The 17400-nt window shown below is 48.5% G+C and overlaps 1 protein-coding gene across 2 annotated transcripts in view; it reads right to left on the bottom strand.

The window, feature by feature from the left end:
- PRAG1 (PEAK1 related, kinase-activating pseudokinase 1) overlaps positions 1 to 3550 on the bottom strand; it is a 49406-nt gene extending 45856 nt beyond the window's left edge. For both annotated transcript variants that reach the window (XM_036011666.1, XM_028526887.2), the window contains exon 1: positions 3323 to 3550. The gene's annotated coding sequence lies outside the window, so the exon portion shown is untranslated. The remainder of the gene's footprint in view (positions 1 to 3322) is intronic.
- Between the last annotated feature and the right edge of the window lie 13850 nt (positions 3551 to 17400).

Below are 17400 nucleotides of genomic sequence, written 5' to 3'. Positions count from 1 at the left end.
GAGAGTTCGGTAGGTCCGGAAAGAGAAGCCAACTTCGCTGGCAACTCCTCACCTCACCATGTCATTGGTCAGACCAGCAACTTTTGACGGGTGTGCTGCAAGCATTTTTAACACGTGCCATACCTGACTATGTAGTAAGGGGCACAGCCAACACAACAATAGCAGTCCGGTGTGAATGAAGCAAAATTATACCCATGTTTTTGGTCAGACTGGCAAAAAATACTTTTTTTTGGTGTGCCACAGATTTTTAATAATGAGTTTATGTGCACCACGAGATGAAAAAGGTCGAAAATCACTGCGTTAGACTAAAAGCTCACCAGGCCGGTTCACGAGAAAACAGTTCACTGAAGAACCTAACGACCTAACGCGAACAGGTTCTCGTTCAATAGGGAGTGTTTTGCCCTGGGTTTGCTCTCCACGTTCTTCCCGTGAGAACTTGCTTTGAGGCTAAACTACCAACAGGGCTAACCAGGTGGAATGAGCCAGGTGTCCCAAAGATCACTCCAGAATCTCTGTGGGAAGGGCTATCTTTCTGATCTCCCACACTCACAGGCAGGAGTGCTTATTCAGCAAGTGCTGAAGCTACGTCTGCCTGCTTTGCCTCCAAAGTTAACCCTGAAGCCCTGCGTCTTTAAGCTAAATGAACGCTCTGAAATAAAAGACAATATTTGTCTTTCGGCAACGGTTGTTAGGATGGCACACATCCCTCCCTTGAAGATGATTGCAGGTTAGGCTCTCCTCCCTCCGCCCCAGTCGCAGGTTCATCCCTTCCTTGCCAACTTGCCCAGAAGAGGTCACTAAGCTTCAACAAGCAGTGGAGGACAGCAGGGATTTTTCTTTCTCCCACAATCTCAGGCCACAGAGGGCCTGGCCTGAGCTCTGCTGCTGCATTCTGGAAGAGGGAAAGAGTGGAGGAAGGATTTTGGTGTTCAGTAGTGCAAGTCTCCATACTCCTGCCCCAAGGTGAGGAACAGGTACTTTTCTTTACCGGGAGCTGATGAAGTCCGCTTTCCTGACCACAGAAAAGGCAGCCCCCGCTTCAAGTGCAGAAAGAGGCTCCGGAGGCCCTCAGTGGGCTGGAGGGAGGGAGCTTGGAAACCAGTTCTGCGTGGGCTCCCCACGTTCCTGCAGCCCCTCATGAGGCTGGGCTGTCCTAGGGGTCGGGCATCCAACTACTTCCTCAGAGCTGCCATAGGTCCATGAAGAAGCAGTTGGGGATGGTCACATCTTATTTCCTCAACAGGCAACTGAGAGCAACAGACTTGTCATGCATGGCTGCTTGGTGCCAGAGGTCCCCCTCCTTTGTAGACCGTGGTCGCTGCAGCGCTGGGACTTCTGGCAGGCTCTGGGTTACCCACACGGGGAGGCTTCCTTTAGAACCCCTCCCTTTGTGAGCACGCTCTTGGCTCTGAGGCTCCGAAATTCTCTGACAGTGGGCACAACTTTCATCCACACGACCACTCACAGATACACAGTTAACAAAGCCCCGGGCTTCTCACCATCACGGTCACAGCAAACAACTTACCACCGTGTCAAGCTCGAAAAGACTCTTTTCCAGTTCTATTTGTTTAGACAGGGCCTGAGAGGATCTCTATTTGTTTTAAGTCAAAGACGATGAAAAACTCAAGTGGCATTCACCAATCAGGAGCAGCGCCTCGCCTACCAGCGAGCTCTCCACAGCCTGGGAATGGCACCTTCCCAGCCCACATTCCTTACCTCTGAGGGGAGGCGGGCCCCCAAATTATGCAAATTCCCCCATTTCTGTAGGAGGCAGCAGTGTGAGACTAGAAAAAGACTTCAGCATTCTTTCTGATTCAAGTCATGATAAAATACCTTTGCCTCTGCAAACTTGTGCACTAGACTTGGGGCTACAGCGTGCAAGACTGAAGCTGTCAGATTCCCACCTCCTTTTAAAAAGACCATGAAGAGTGCGGGCCAGATCCAGGGCCACAGAATTAAATATTTTGGCTCATAACACTGCCCCTCATACGAGCATCAAAAGTTGTTTACACCTTATCCTGAAATGACAGGATACCAGAAAACACTCCTCTACAAATTATACCTATATTACAATTAAATGAATGCAACATCAGAAAAAAGAACATCGGTATGGAAAGAGGCTGGATTTCAACAACCCACTGGAAAGGATAGAAAGGAGAGGGACAACCTTAAAAACACACACACGTGCACACCTGCAAACAGACACACACAGAGGGCAAGTCATGATCTCCACCCAACTTCTCATATCCCCTTTTTTCTCCTCCAATGCTATGTAACCTGCTCCCAGCAGCAGGAATGTGCCCCACATTCCTGAACCCACAGTGAGGACTCTGAGTTAGAATGGGTTACAATGGGTTAGTCCTGAACCCACAGTAAGGACGCTGAGTTCCACAAGACCCCGCAACAAGACAACAACTTCAGAATTCCCCAGGGCTCCATGTCCAATTTCAGACTCAAAAAGGGACGGGGTTGTTACCATCAGTGCAGACTGGTGACCAGTAAGGCCTCCGGGACCTGCCTCGGACCGGGAGGCATTGCAAAACTCCCGGCCCTTTGGCCTTTGCTATCCCATAGGCTGTGCAAAGCCATGTGCTTGCTGGCTGGGCTTTATCTGAGAGAAATACACACAGTTACACGGCTAGCCGGCCCTGCCTCCATTCCCAGGCACAGCACCTGAAAGTGGGGAGGTTCTATTTTGTATGTGTGTGGGGGGACGGGGGCGGCTGGAGAAGGGACAGCAGAGGCAAGGGTCACGAACATGCCCACGGCATGCCTTACAGAAGGCTGAGCCATGGCTCAGGGAAAAGGCATCATCTCAGTACTTCTGGAGACTCCGAAGCTGGCATCTAACCCGGTGCCGCATAAGGAGCAGCTAGGACCCTGGGGTCCCAAACCATCACCCCTCTCCACTCCTTTGACAATACTGCTGCCGCGGAAAGGAAGTCTCCGTGCTAGCAATCCCAAAATTCTTCAGTCTTACCCCAAAAGGAGCAGCGGGGCCAGCAAGACCAGCAGAAGAGTCGGCTTCCCCTCCCGGAACTCCAAGGAAAGTTTCCCCTTTTTCCTGAACGCAATGCTCCAATGAATCGAAAACACCCCTCCGGCTCCCGTGCCCTCCAGGCTCCGCGCCTCCGCCTCCGGCACAACCCCGAGTGCACGCGGTCCCGACGCTCCACCCGCCCCAAGCGGTCGCCTGTCACCCCAGCGGACGCGACAAGGGATCGCCTGCCCAGTGATCGCAGCGATCCTCCAAAGCTCCCTTCTGCGGCCACGTTTGCTAGACAAAAAAAGGCCGAATTTGGAGAAAGCGTCGCAGGCTCACCTCGGGGCCGCGCTCTCCCGGCCTCGCTGTCGGTCGCCGAGTCGCCAGCCGTCCGGCCGGGCGCCCGGGAGCATTGTTAGGAGAGTGTGTGCGCGCGGTGCGTGCCCGGCGGCGGGCGGGTGTCGTCTGCTGAGCCCGGCGGCGGGGTGGCAGCTGAGAACGCGGCTCCGCCCCCTCCGCCTCCGGTGACGCCGCGCGCCGGGCTCCCGCCGCACCTCTGCGCTCCGCGCGGCCCGGAATCCCTCCGTCCCGCACGCCTCCAGCTCCCTCCCCGGCGGGCTGCTGCTCATCAGCCTTATTCCCCAAACTCTCCACGCCCGGCCCCTCCTCCCGCCCCCTCCCGTTCCCCACCGTGAGGCTCCGCCCCCGCCCGAGACTTGGCGTACTCTGACCCCGAGTCAAGCCCCCCTAGGCACTCCTCCCCAGCCGTGGCTCCGCGCAGTTCTGCGGGATGGAATTTCTGTGTTTGCAGCCTTCCACGACGTTTGCATAGGTGTCCCTTCATTCATCAGGCTCTGCGGAGGGGGTGTGTGGTTGGGAGGGGGGCAGGGAGGGTATAGCACCAGCTCTGGATTGGGGAAGCAGAAAACGAGGGGTCGCTGGTGGAATGATGAGGTCAAGACCCGAGACGGAATGCGAAAGCTGCGTGGGCACCGTGATTGTCAATTACTCATGTCCTTGGGAGGAGGGTGGCGCCAGACCGAGGCGGGCTGGGAATCCGGACGGCGGGTTCCAGGTCCTGCCCAGCCTCTGGACTGACTCTAGGCCTCAGGCAATTTGCTTAATCTCTCTTAATTTTACTTTGCCGGATGTGGAATGCAGGGGTTGAACTGGAGATTGCTGATCTGCCACGCCCCTGGGACTGCTGGGTCTTCTGCAGGCCACTAGTACACCTGTGTTTACATCGTTTCTATCCAGTGACTCTTTCACTGGGATGGGACGAGTTAGAGACAGTCCTCGGGCTAAAAATCTTTTCACCAAAAGTATGGCAGCCTAAGGCCCAGTCAGTCCCCTCCCTTCCTTTTGCTGCCTGAGACAGGCTCACACCTTGACCTGAGTGTGTCCTTAGGCAGCCAGCGCCAAGGAGCCTCAAACGTTCCACTTGCCTGGCCTAGGGAATGAGGTAAAATGGAACAGGAAGAAGCCCCCAGAAAAACACCTGCGGGTCTCCTCTCCTCTCAGGGCCTCCCTGGGGAGTCAGCCTATTGTAATTCCAATTAGGGTGCTTTGACAGTCAGCCAGTCAGGGCGAACCTGCAGGCCCCCACCCCGCTGAGAAAACGGAGGCTGGTTCCTGAGCTCTCCTCGTGATCTGGCTTGGCAGAGCCCAGAGGGGAGAGAAGAGGGAATTTCAGGGGAGAATGGGAAGGGTTAACAGGAACAAATTTAAAGGACACATGGACAAAAACTAGGGGGAGGGTGGTAATGGGAGGGAAGTGGGGAGGATTGGGTGGGTGGGCTGGAATGGGAGTAAAAGGGAGAAAACTGTACTTGAACAATGATTAAAATAAAATAAATAAATAAATAAAAAGCAGGGCTTAGAGGGTGAGAAGGTAGGTGGACTGGAGAGAGGAAGAAGGCATGCTTTTGAGGTTTGGCTTCTATGAAAAAAAGGAGGAGGAAGGTGGAGGGAACACAGCAGATACTTCCTTGTGCTCCAGCATATCCAACAGATATGGAATTTGGGGGAAGGAGTGAGGGGTGGAGGTGGAGCTAGCATTCCTTAAGTACCTCCCCTGTGCCAAACAACTCCACAAGGGGGACATCCTCCCCATTTTATACAAGCAAACTGAGATGTAAAGGGACTGTAATTTGCTAGAGCCCATCAGCTGTAAGTGGTAGTACCGGGATTGGAACCTGGAGCTGTCTGGCTCCGCTGATGGGCAATTCCACTCCGCCACGCTGCCGCGCTCTCCGAGTGCTAGAGACCAACCCTATCTTTCCTTCTTTCCAAAGTGAGGGAAAACCCTTTGACCAGACTGGCTAGGCTCCATCAGCATCCAACAAAATGGAAGGGTCCAGCCCATCCACTTGCCAACACCCAGGAGGCAAGTGGGTACAAAGCCATCTGTGCTGGAGAAATAAATGATGTCAGCAGGGGCGTGCAAGTCAGCTACAGTGTGAGAGGGCAAATGCGGGGGTTTGAGAAGTTTCAGGTCCCTGTGATTCAGGACAGGTTCTCCCTCTGCGAGGCCCAGGGGAGATACTCACCTGACAGGACTGATCAGAGAGGAAGCACTCACCTTCCCACTTTATTTCCTTCTCTTTGCCTAGTCTGTCCTTAATACCTGAACAGGCTGAAGAACAAAATGAGAAGAACTTGCTAGTGGAACAGGATTGGCAGTTCTGTGGTATACAGCGGCAACTGAAGTGTTAAATAGGTCGTTCTGCAAAATAAACTATTCTCAAGTGTTTTCTGCGCTCACACAAAATAAATGCATTATACTGTAGTCGCTGACATCTAACGTGCATCGGTTTTGACACCAGCAATGTAGCCTGAAGGTAGCTTCATCTTGCCTAATGAAAAGGATCAAAAAATACTTCAAAAGGCTCCCTTAGATCCACATAAAAATGTCCATTTTCTTACGCAGTGCTCCACCAATGGCTGTGAAGCATGTTTTCTCCTCAGTAAAGCTATGGTAGGCTCATGCATTTTAATAAACAATGCTTGCTTGAACTTTCAAACGGCACCCTGCAATGCAGTGCAATTTGTGTATACACAGCATTCCTCTTCTACCTGCTCATCAGTCCATTTTTAGGACGCTTTGCGCTGTAGGGCTTGGGTTCCCTGGTACAGATCCGATCTGGAAGAGGAGTGATTCCCTTCGGGGTTTCAGTCCACGAGCACCATACTGTACAAGAGAGCAGTTACATTTCAGGAAATAAGGACGCAAGCTGGGACAGGTGGGGCTTGAGGGCAGGGAAGGTAAACTGGTTCAGAATCAGAAAGGCAGAATGAGGAAGTGCACAGCATTAACTTAGAGCCGTGCACCGCATCACAACCGCATTTCCATCGATGACAGACTGCTCCTGTGACAATGGTCCCATAAGATTATAATGGAGCCAAAAAATTCCTGTAGCCTGATGACCCTGTAGCCACCATAACATTGCAAGGCAACCCATTTCTCATGTGTTTGTGGTGCCGCTGACAAAAACAAACTTACCGCATCGCCAGTTGTATAAAAGTATAGTACATAGTATTATGTACATAATGCTTGATGATACATGACTATGTTATTGATTTGTATATTTACAACACATTCTATTTATCGTTATCTTAGAATGTGTTCTTTCTGCTTCTAAACCAGTTTGCTGTCAAACAGTAAGCCGTGTTATGCCAGCAGCAGCCTCGTATATCTTGTGTTTCCCTTGTCTCCTGATTGCATCATTTTCTCTTGTGCTTGATTCAATCTCGTGTTTAGCACAGTAACCTGCTGTACAGGCTTGTAGCCTGGGAGCACTGGGCTATCCTGTAGAGCCTAGGTGCGTAGGCTGGAGCATCTGAGTTTGCGTAAGTGCCCTGCGTGGTGTTCGCACGATGGTGAAGTCACCGAACCACGCATTTCTCAGAATATGTCAACATTGCTCAGCGGCGCATGACTGTACTGAGAAAACACTAGCTGGGGTGTCTGAGGGCTTAGACAGTGTGAAGATTGGACGAAAGTTATCCCACGCATGATATGTCCCAGGTTGGAGAATAGACCTGAAAAAAAACAGAGGATCTCTCACCTTAAAGTGAGAAAGGTGGACAATTTTCATCCATAAACATTCATTGAGAGCCTTCTACTTATGAAGCATGTGACAATGTACAAAGGGAGAAAAAGAGACATGAGTAAGAGACCAAATATAAGCACTGTGAGAGGGAGTTAGGAGACAGAAGCACGAACAGTGATGTGGTGAAGGAAGGGGACTTAGATGAGAAGGATTTTAACTTGTGGACAACGAGGGTTTTCCAGACTGAGAGAATGGTGTCCGCCGAGGGATGGAGGTGGGAGAGGCAGAGGCTTCTTCAGAGATTTGCTGGCCGGTCTGACGGGAGCCAGGCTGGGACTGCAGGGTGACACTGGGCGGAAAAGGCTCAGCTCTCAAGGGAGCCAGCAGGAGAGCACCGGCATCCCCAGTAGCTGAATGATGTTATCCAAGTTGCTTTTTCATTGGCTCTATCTAGACCTTATATCTCAGATGGGTTAGGAAGTGGGAGGGAAGATTGGAGACAAGGAAACTGGCTTAGAGTTTCTGTCTCTGGTCCAGATGGGAGGTAAGGGGCCTTGCTAAGGGACGTGGCTCGGGGGTGGGTGGAAGAATAGATGTTGGATGGGTGGTTTTGAAAGACACAAATAGGAAGACATGGGGACCGGCTACATACCGATTCATTATGAACAATAATATATTCATTAGTCATCATGTCATTTATGGAACGCTTATGCTGTCTCCGGCCCTGTATGCTAAATGATTTACATGTCTTCTCTTATTGAAACTTTACTGGAATTCCAAGGTAGGTTCTGTTATTGAGGCAGAGAAAGGAATCAAAGGTGAACTTTAGCCTCAGAGACTGACAGCATTAATGATGGCATCATAAGTATAAACAAGGAAGTCAGAGGGTGCAGCCTGTGGTCTCCCGAGTCCGAAGTGTGTGGCAGCCATCCAGTGAGCGGAGTGATCACGTCACGTGCGGTGTTTAGAGCCACAGGAAAACGGAAGAAGGTGGAGGAGTATGGTGAAGCAGGAGCAAAGCTGATTGGAAGAGTTGAAAAACTGGGGACACGGGAATCTAGAAGAAGCCGTAAAGAAAAAGATTGGACTCTCTCTCCCAGACTTTTTTTTTTAAGATTTTATTTATTTTTAGAAGGAGGGGTAAAGAAGAAGAAAGAGAGGGAGAGAAACATCAATGTGTGGATGTCTCTCACGTGCCCCCACTAGGGCCCTGGCCCACCACCCAGGCATGTGCCCTGACTGGGAATTGAACCAGCAACCCTTTGGTTGCTAGGCTGGTGCTGAATCCACTAAGCTACACCAGCCAGGACTCTCCCACACTTTTTAAACCCAGAGCAGTAAGAAGAAAAGTGTCTTGGAGAGGCTAGCCAGGGAGCAGGTGTCATCAAGGAAATCCAGGTTTCAGTTAATTGGGTGAGGAGGGGAGTATCTAAGTCCAGCTTCTGCTCTTAGTGGCTTTGTTTATAACAGCAGGGGGTTCCGGGAGAGAACTAAGCCAGAGGGAGGACAAGAGGAATGGGACGGGTGGGCTCGATAGGGCTGCAAGTAGGGCCGAGAAGCATTTAACAGGAGGAGGAGGGTGACCCCAGGTGAGGGAGGGTGGAGCTCCTGGAAGCCATGGGCCCGCGCTGGACCTGCCCTGGTGGCATCGGGGGTCCCAAAACCACCACAGGGGAAATTGGGAGGGGAGGAAGGGGATGGAAAAGAACTTTTGAAAATTTGCCATGAGGAGCTTTCTGGGTTCCTTCAAGTAGATGATCTCAGCAAATCAGTTAAAGGCTCGGCTAGCAAATGAGCTCAGCCCCTCCCTCCCCTCATCCCTCTTTCCTCCCAGTGATAATCAGCTCTTCCGAGCTGCCAGCCCAGGGTTGTCTTTTGTTTCCCTGAGGTGTGGAAATTCAAGCAAACTTATCCATTAATCCCTGTCCTGTGCCCCAACCTTTTTAACAAACGTTTTCAACATCCCATTCCCCTTGACTTTAGTCCTGAGCAGTTCTCCACAGGAAGAAATATTCTAAATAATTTGCAGTATCACATTCCAAGCACTGAATAGATTCTACCACCCCTCCCCAAAACCGAAAGCTATTATTTAAATAACTGCAGGATATCAGAATCTCAAACCGCATGGAAGTGAGGGCCAAGGGCTCAAGACTGTTGTGATCTTTTTCTGGGATTGAGAGCTCAGATGTCAGATGTTGAAGAAGAAAAACAGTTTTCCCCCTTTTATAGTATAATTATAGTTAGACATGCCTTCAGCGACAGATACCTTATTGCAAATCTCATTCCCCCCCCCAAAAATGTTGCTGTTTGGGGTTGAATTGTGTTCCCCCACCTCCCAAAAAAGATATATTGAAGTCCTAACCCTCGATACCACAGAACGTGACCTTATTTGGAAGTAGGCTCTTCAGAGAGGTGAAGTTAAAATAAGGTCAGTAAGGTGGTCCTTAACTCAGTACAACACGTCATTATAAAAGGGGGGAACTTCTGGATCCAGCGACAGACACACATAGAGGAAACGCACGTGAAGACGCAATGGGAGAAGAGTCCGTGTGACTGAAGGGACGCATCTCATGGCCAAGGAAAGCTGAGAATGCCAGAACGCACCAGAAGCAAGGAGACACAGGGAAGATTCTTCCCTCAATCTGTCAGAAAGAGCCTAGCCCTTGCTGACACCTTGATCTTGGACTTCTAGCCTCCAGAACTATGAAAGAATACATCTCTGCTGTTTTAAGCCAGCCAGGATATTTGGGAAGGGGCAGGTCCCTTTTTTTTGGCACTGTTGTGGCAGCTGATATGGTAATTAGGAAACTGATGTGGTTACTAAAATGCAAGTGTTCCGATGAGTGATATGTTGCTTCTAGACAGAAAATGAAGATTTCTCAAAAATCAACTCCAAAGAACATACACGACATACATGTTAATCAATGCCCACTATGGATGGGATGTCAGAAAGTTCATTGTAGGGAGGTCAGAGTGTCCCTTCATTCAGCCTGCCCTAGGAAGAGAATGCCCATCCTTCCATCTGTAGCTCCATCGTCTTCAGTATTCAAGGGCTACACGTGGGGGAAGTCCCAATTTCTTAATCAAGCCAGCATTTGCACAGTTGAGAACTCTCTCCCTCCTCACGCAGGCGGTGTGAGCTAAGATGCGCCTCAGAGCCCATCAAGGGATCGTTCTGGGCCCACATATATTTCCGGAGATGGCGTTAATGGACATTAGAGATTACCTAGGTCTAATCTTTCACGGACAGATGGGGACACTGAGTCTCTACATGACCAATGTGGTTCATCCCAGGTCTCACTGGACATTTCATAACACTGTTCTTCTGAACTTTCAAGGTTGTTTGGTTTTAATGCGAGCTCAGCTGTGTGCCAAGGATGTGAAAATGAGAACTATTTGAGGAATTAATTCATAACTCCCACTGCTTGGCTTTCTGACTGAGCTAGGGTCAGAGTTGGAAAGAAGCAGAATATTTTACATCGGAAAGGGTCACAGAGGAAAAAAAAACAAGCCCATTGGAGAGATCTGTTTAGTCGCCCTAAAGAAAACCTCCTAATGGTACAGTCATTTTGAAAAACAGTTTGACCGTTTCTTAAAGAGCTCACCACAGATTTGCCATAAGGCCCAGCAATTGTACCCATAGATACCTACCTAAGAGAAATGAAAATATGTCCACACACAAACGTGCACAGAAATGTTTATACTGCATTATTTAAAATAGCGATAGAGTGGAAACAACCCAAATGCCCATCAACTGGTGAATGAATAAACAATATGTAATATTTCCATGTAATGGATTATCCTATCAGTATCAAAAAACAATGAAATACTGACAAACTGATACAGGAGAAAACATGGATGGGTCTCCAAAACGTTATGATAAGTGAAAGAAGGCAGACACAAAAGACTAATGTGTGGTTTCCCTTTACATGAAATATCCACATAAGGCAACTCTACTAGAGACAGGAAGGAGATTAACGGTGCCCAGGTCTGAGGTAGGAAGGGCACCGGGAACAAGGATTGGTTGTAAATGAGTGCCAGGGGTCTTATGAGATGATGAAATGTTCTAAAGTTGGATTGTCATGATGATCGAACAACTTGACAAATTTACTAAAAAGTATTGAATTGTGCACCTAAAAGAGCTGAAATGTATGGTGTATAAATTACACCTCAATAAAGCTGTCTGTTAAAAAATAGAATATTATTCAGCCTGAAAAAGGGAGGAAATGCTAGCACATGCTACAACATCTATGAGCCTTGAGGGCATTATGCTAAGAGAAATAAGTCAGTCACAAAAGGATGAATGTTACATAATTCCACTTGTATGAGGCACCTAAACTAGTCAAATTTATAGAGATAGAAAACAGAATGGTGGTTGCCAGGGCTAGAGGGAGGAGGGAATGCGAAATCGCTGTTTAGTGGGTAGAGATTCCGTTTGGAAAAATAAAAAATATGTTGAGACGGATGGCAGGGATGGCGGCACAGCAGCGCAAATGTGCTGAATGCCACGGGGCTGTGCACTTGCAGAAAAGCTAAAACGGTCAGCTTTACGTCACACATGTCTTGTCACAACTGAAAGAGAGAGAGAAACAGCCTATGTTGCTGTAAGCAAAGTGCCTTTTTGGAAGATGAAACAGGTCTGGGAAATCGAATGTTATCTTAAGTCAATGAGCCTTAGTCATTCCCGAGGCCGTGTGTCATTAACCTCCTGTAGGAGAGGGATCGATCCGTAATGCTACAGAACCACAGAGGTCCCAGGCCTGTTGCTGCCTGATAAGTCACGGATGAGAAAACGTCACATGCTCCGCTGTGTCCGCCAGTCCTGTCGCTATCCCCTTGTCTCCTCCACGGCTACTGTGGTTTGGGCCTGACTGGGTCAGGAGGCTCCCAGGTGTCCTGACCTTTGTGTTGTTTTCATTGACTTCTCCTGGAAGCCTCTGGCCGTCTGTGAAATGTCACCTCTGAGACCTAGTTATCATCCGCCAAAACCCAGCCGTGAGAATGTTGTCACGTGGACCATATCTCAGGGGTTTGTACTCACAGAGGTGAGCCAGTACTCTGAATCAAGTTTTCCTGAGGATTGTTCAATGGTAGGGAAAAAACCCTTCCTATTTATCTAAAAAAAAAACCATGTCATTTCCCACCCGTTGTAAAGTTTTATACACCTGTTGAAAAACAAAGTGTTTCCTTTGCTTACTCACCCTTGAAGTGAGGTGGCATGTTCTCTTTCGCTTCTTATTTTCTTATGGTTCTCCAAGAAAATAAACCATGAAAGGATCTGAAGACAATCTTTTGGACACTTTAAGTATTTTACTAGTAACCAGCATTGGCCCTTGCCAGGAGTAAAACCCCATTTTGGTATAGTATAGGGAACTCTGGGACCATGTCCCGTTTGTCCCCCACGGCGAATGCCCCCCACCCCACCCCACCTCACAACCACAACAAACCTTAGCCTGCCTCCTTAAACCTCCTTAACCTGCCTCCTTAAACCTTCCTCCTTTCAGGTTTTCTTGAACATGAACTCAGTCACGAGACAGACGTTGCCTGATTTCTGCGCAGGGTGGGGGAGGGTGACGTTGGGGAGCAAATAAGCCTTCCCACCTAGCACCTGCAGATATGGGCAGGCTCCCTTCAAGTTCAGCTCCGCAGGGCAGAACTGACATAGATTATCTCTAACCTACCTGTGCCAACCCCAGAGCCTCCACAAACACTGACTTTTATTAGCCAATTATGTCTCCCCAAGTCATAATGTCATAAAATTAATATTCTCATTTTGAAGCTCAATAAAGTGATGTGGGGAGGATTTGCAGAGTCAAACCAGTCAATAATCAGGCGGAGAAGATTGGAGGGGGGCAAAAATTAATTTGTCTCCCAGATCCTCTGTATGAACTTCAGGAGAACACGGCACACCATGTCACCGAGGCCAGCCGGCTGGCGTCAGGACGCTCTGCGTGTGGATTGCATTCCTAACTGGTTCTGTCGTAGAAGGAACGGTGACTGAGAGGCTCCCAGAGGGACGCTTGGTGGAATGTCCAGTGCCTACAGCATGTAGCCGAGTCCATGAGCTCTGCAGCGACCAGTGAACGGGGGCAAGGGGGACCCATGTCTAGAAGGGGGGAGGGGAGCAAAAGCTTGAACTCATTTACTGGAAGCCCCAGGCCTTGTTAAGGAGTCTTTAGGATAATAGCGCTTTGAACTGGCTGTTCAGTTTTTTCCCTTTTAGAAGTAGCCCTGGTGGTTGGCCCGGAGGAGAGGTGGAGAGAGCTGGGTAGGAAGGGGGTCAAAAGACACGTGATGGGGCTGATTAACAGGCAGGCTTTGTATGCAGCAGCCAGGGAACACCTGCGGCTCTTCCAGACCGGCTTGCCCAGTAGGGGTGGTTCCAATGAGAAAACAGCTTCCAAAAAGATGTAACACAAGAGCATCAAAGGAAAAGAAAAATGTGCATTTGTGAGATGAGGGGATTGTAGTGTTTTATCTCTGATTCTTCTTTAAATAAACCTCTTATTATCTATGATTCTCACCCTTAGGTCAGAGCTCATGGGATGATGAGGGCTGGTGATTTTGCCCAAAAAGGAATTTGCTTTCAAAGAGGCATCTATTCAATAATCTCTTTTCTTAAAAAAAAAATAAGACAAATACAGAATCTCTTCCAACTCAGCTGACTAAGGCCGAGTGGGGATGACAGTGGCATTCACTGACACAATCCCACAGAGCCAGTGTCCAGAATGAGGATAAATGTGACTTTTCATACCAGGGCATAGTGCTGCCTTGTGTGTAATTTGTTGAAAGAACAGGCATCGCAACGCTGTTGCATGGCAGAGAAGATAAGAAAGGAACCTCCACATTTTGGGGGGGTGTAAGACAGCTAAACTCGTGCTTGACAGATTGGTGTTCGGGTCTTATGACAGCCAGAAGGAACAGTTCTTGGTTTCTAAGGGGCTATCTATACTCGTGGGCAGGGGAAGGGAGAACAAAAGAAAAAAACCCCATACTTTCCACGGGCAACTAGCTTAGCCCAGATCTATTTCCAGATGCTTATGTCTCATATTTACGGATATGTCCCATAGCCGATAGAGCCTTTGTGAACATCAACTGTACGATCATCCAAGTGAGATATCTATCGCTCCCTCTTGAGAGCTACGTTGCCAGAGGAGTTCAGCCACTTGAACTTGGTTTTAGCAAGACTTGGAAGGAATTAAGTGGGGTTTCATCATTGTCACTTTTGAGAAAGCCTTTCCTGAGCCTGGAGGCGGAGTTGAAGGTCCATCTTGGTCCTTTCACTGGCTTCCATGTCCTTGTCTATAAAACACAGCGATCGCTTTCTCAGAAGGTTGTTTTGAAAATTAAGCAAGCTAAGTTGTGTAAAACACCTACTTTAGAACCAGGGGTCTTGCTTAGATCTTTGGGGCTACTATAATGAAGTCCTGCAGGCTGGTGGCTTATAAACAGCAAATATTTATTTCTCACAGTCCAGAAGGCTGGAAAGTCCAAGACCAAGACACCAGCAGATCCCGTTTCTGGGGGCAGTTGGCCTCCTGGCTCACAGGAAGCTGTTCAGTTGCTGTGTGCTCGCACAATCAAAGGGGCCAGGGAAGTCTCTGGGATCTCCTTATAAAGGCACTAATCCCATTCATGAGGGGGCTCCCCCTTATTGACTTAATCACCCCTAAGATCACTACCTCCTAGCACTACCACTTTGGGGTTTTGGTTACTATATATAAGTTTGGGGGGAACCCAAGCAATCAGTCTATAGCGCTTGGCATACACTATACCCTGGAGAGATGGTGGGTATTGATAGATCATTCATCAGAAAGTTAAGTCCATTCACCCACTCATTCAGCACATTTTCATGGACAAAACAGACTCGAAGTGATGCCCTGTTGATACAGTGATGAGCCAGACAGGGATATGTTCAGACTTTCTGAATCAAAAAATATAAAGGGAGGGGGGTGTCAATGACAGAGCCAAACAGGGTCATGCGTCTCTGATGGCAAATTGTGACATGTACTCAAGGGATGGTGCTGTATAAGGTCCTAGAGTAGCAGACCCCACCCTGTAGGCAGTCAACAAGGCCTTCCCCAGGAACAGACTCGGTTGCAGAGAGGGCAAGGATAAGGGTCAGCTGCTTGGGAGGTGGGGCCTGACACAGAAGCCGGATGTGAGAAAGGGTATCTGTTCCGCTGTGGCTTCAATGTCATACTTCTAGAGGATCACGATATTTATTGCTGTGGGAAAAACTAAATTCCAGTGCTTTTCCTGGCCCAAGAGTAGCTGTCCTCTGGCCCCACAGGGATAGGTATGGAGGCAACACAGACGATGCAAGGGGGAGGCCAGGGGCCTGGGGGAAGACCCCTGGGGGAAGGTGACGGGGGCAAATGGGAAGGTGCCAATAGGATCCTGGGGCAAACACAAGGTGTGCTGGGCTGAGGGGTGGGAGAGCTCCGTCCTGCCCCTGGCTAGCAGTCTTAGGGACAGATGAGAAAACTAGGGTTCACAAAGATGTGTTTCCCCAGGATGCACACCCAGTAGGTGGTAGGGCTTGGAGTGAAACCCAGGACTTTTTATCCCACACCACAGATTTGAGAAGATTTGAGAAGTAACTGCTAAGGTTCCTTTCAGGTCTAAAGTTTGATGTTACAAAAGATTCCTATGGTGGAAGGAAGGAAGGAAGGAAGGAAGGAAGGAAGGAAGGAAGGGAGGAAGGGAGGGAGGGAGGGAGGGAGGGAGGGAGGGAGGGAGGGAGGGAGGGAAAGGGAAAGGAGGGAGGGAGGGAGAGAAGGAAAGAAAGAAGGAAAGGTGAGGTAAGCAAGGGAACAAAGAGAGAAACAAACAGAGACAAAGAAACAGAAATAAAGAAAAAGAGAGAAGAAAGCTAAAAGAAAAGAAACAAATCTTAAATTCTGTGACTTTCAACTTTGGAATATGTCCAATTTAATCATCTATACAACCATTAAAATCCATATTAGTATTGCCACCAATCCACTGCTCTGCCCCCCATCCCCCGCAAAGGGCAGGCCCTAGGAGAGAGGCAGAACTTCTCCACCATACTATCATGATGGTTACTCCGGCCAATACTGGATTATCCGTGCCAAATACAGGGCGAGCCATGGAGACATGAACCCCTCAGAGAATCAAAACCATTCTGAGTCATTAGCCCCAGTATCCTCACAGCTCCAACGGCAGCCAAGCTGGAGGTTTCTGCTGAGCTTCCTTTTCTTAACCACTTCCAGGCTATGGTTTGGAGCCTCCGGGTTAGACATTAGAGAGAACACACAGCAAAGGAATGATTTACTTTGCACCTAGGACAGACCGCGGGTGAAATCACCAGGCTGCAGTCCGGGTCTGAAGCCCAGGCAATGCCTTGTCTTTCATGACTTGAGCCAGGCCCCTCCTTGGCTGCTCCAGGTAGGAGGCAAATGCGCTTTGTCCTTGAAGCCATTTCGGCATTTCCTCCTTCCCCTAAGTCACGCGACCAAAGACACGGTTCTCCACGCCAAGGTCTGCTTCTCTGCCCTCCCCTGCCACACACTCACACAATTCTTCTGTTTACACTTTTGTAAAAAATTGAAATGTGTTGCCAGTTAAACATAATATCAAAGGCCCCAAGGTGTTTATTTCTGTTTCTCTATTAGAGGAAAGGAGTCCTGGTAAAAATAGCCCTTTGCGGTTCCAGTGGAATTTAAACATTTTTAGAATAAAATGTTGGGAAGAGTCACATCCCCTCCTCACCAAAAATCCTCTTTATTTTATAAAGCAGATGTTTAAAAAAATAGGGTCTGCTTTTTCTGCAGGGTACTTAGGTGCGGCATCAAAACATTTTATGAACAAGACATGGCAACAGCCTCTGGGCTCTCCGGTGTGGAAAGGGAAAGCTGGTAACTAAGTTTGAGATGCTCTGATGCAACACTACATACAGAAATAAATTTTCTATAAAAATAGCACATTAGTAGCACACCTATTTTTAACCCAAGTTAAAGGAAAACAGAAGTATCTTATTCACACTCATCCCAAATTCCATCATTCAAGACTTTTCAAGCGCCAAGACTTTTCAAGAGGAGTATCTAGAAATGAAAGGATGAGAAAGTGCAGTGGATTTACAAGGTGGTCAAGAGACAAGATTTATGATGAAAATTCTGTTAGGGGTCTAGGTACGTCGGATGAAAGTGCTATCTGGAATTAAACATATTTACAGATAAGGATCTTTAGTCCTCCCTTTGTTGGATTTTACAGGTTGTGATCTGACGCTTTTTATTAATGGTGAGGGTGAGAGAGAAGGCAGGTTTGGAAACCACAAGTATTGGCTATTTGAATACTTAGCCATAACTTAACGAAAAAAGTCTGAGAGGTGTCTATGTATTGATG

Source organism: Phyllostomus discolor, chromosome 11, assembly GCF_004126475.2.
Source record: "Phyllostomus discolor isolate MPI-MPIP mPhyDis1 chromosome 11, mPhyDis1.pri.v3, whole genome shotgun sequence".
NCBI lineage: Eukaryota > Metazoa > Chordata > Mammalia > Chiroptera > Phyllostomidae > Phyllostomus > Phyllostomus discolor.
The sequence above is the reverse complement of the archived record's forward strand: the minus strand, read 5'-3'. Positions and strand labels throughout refer to the sequence as shown.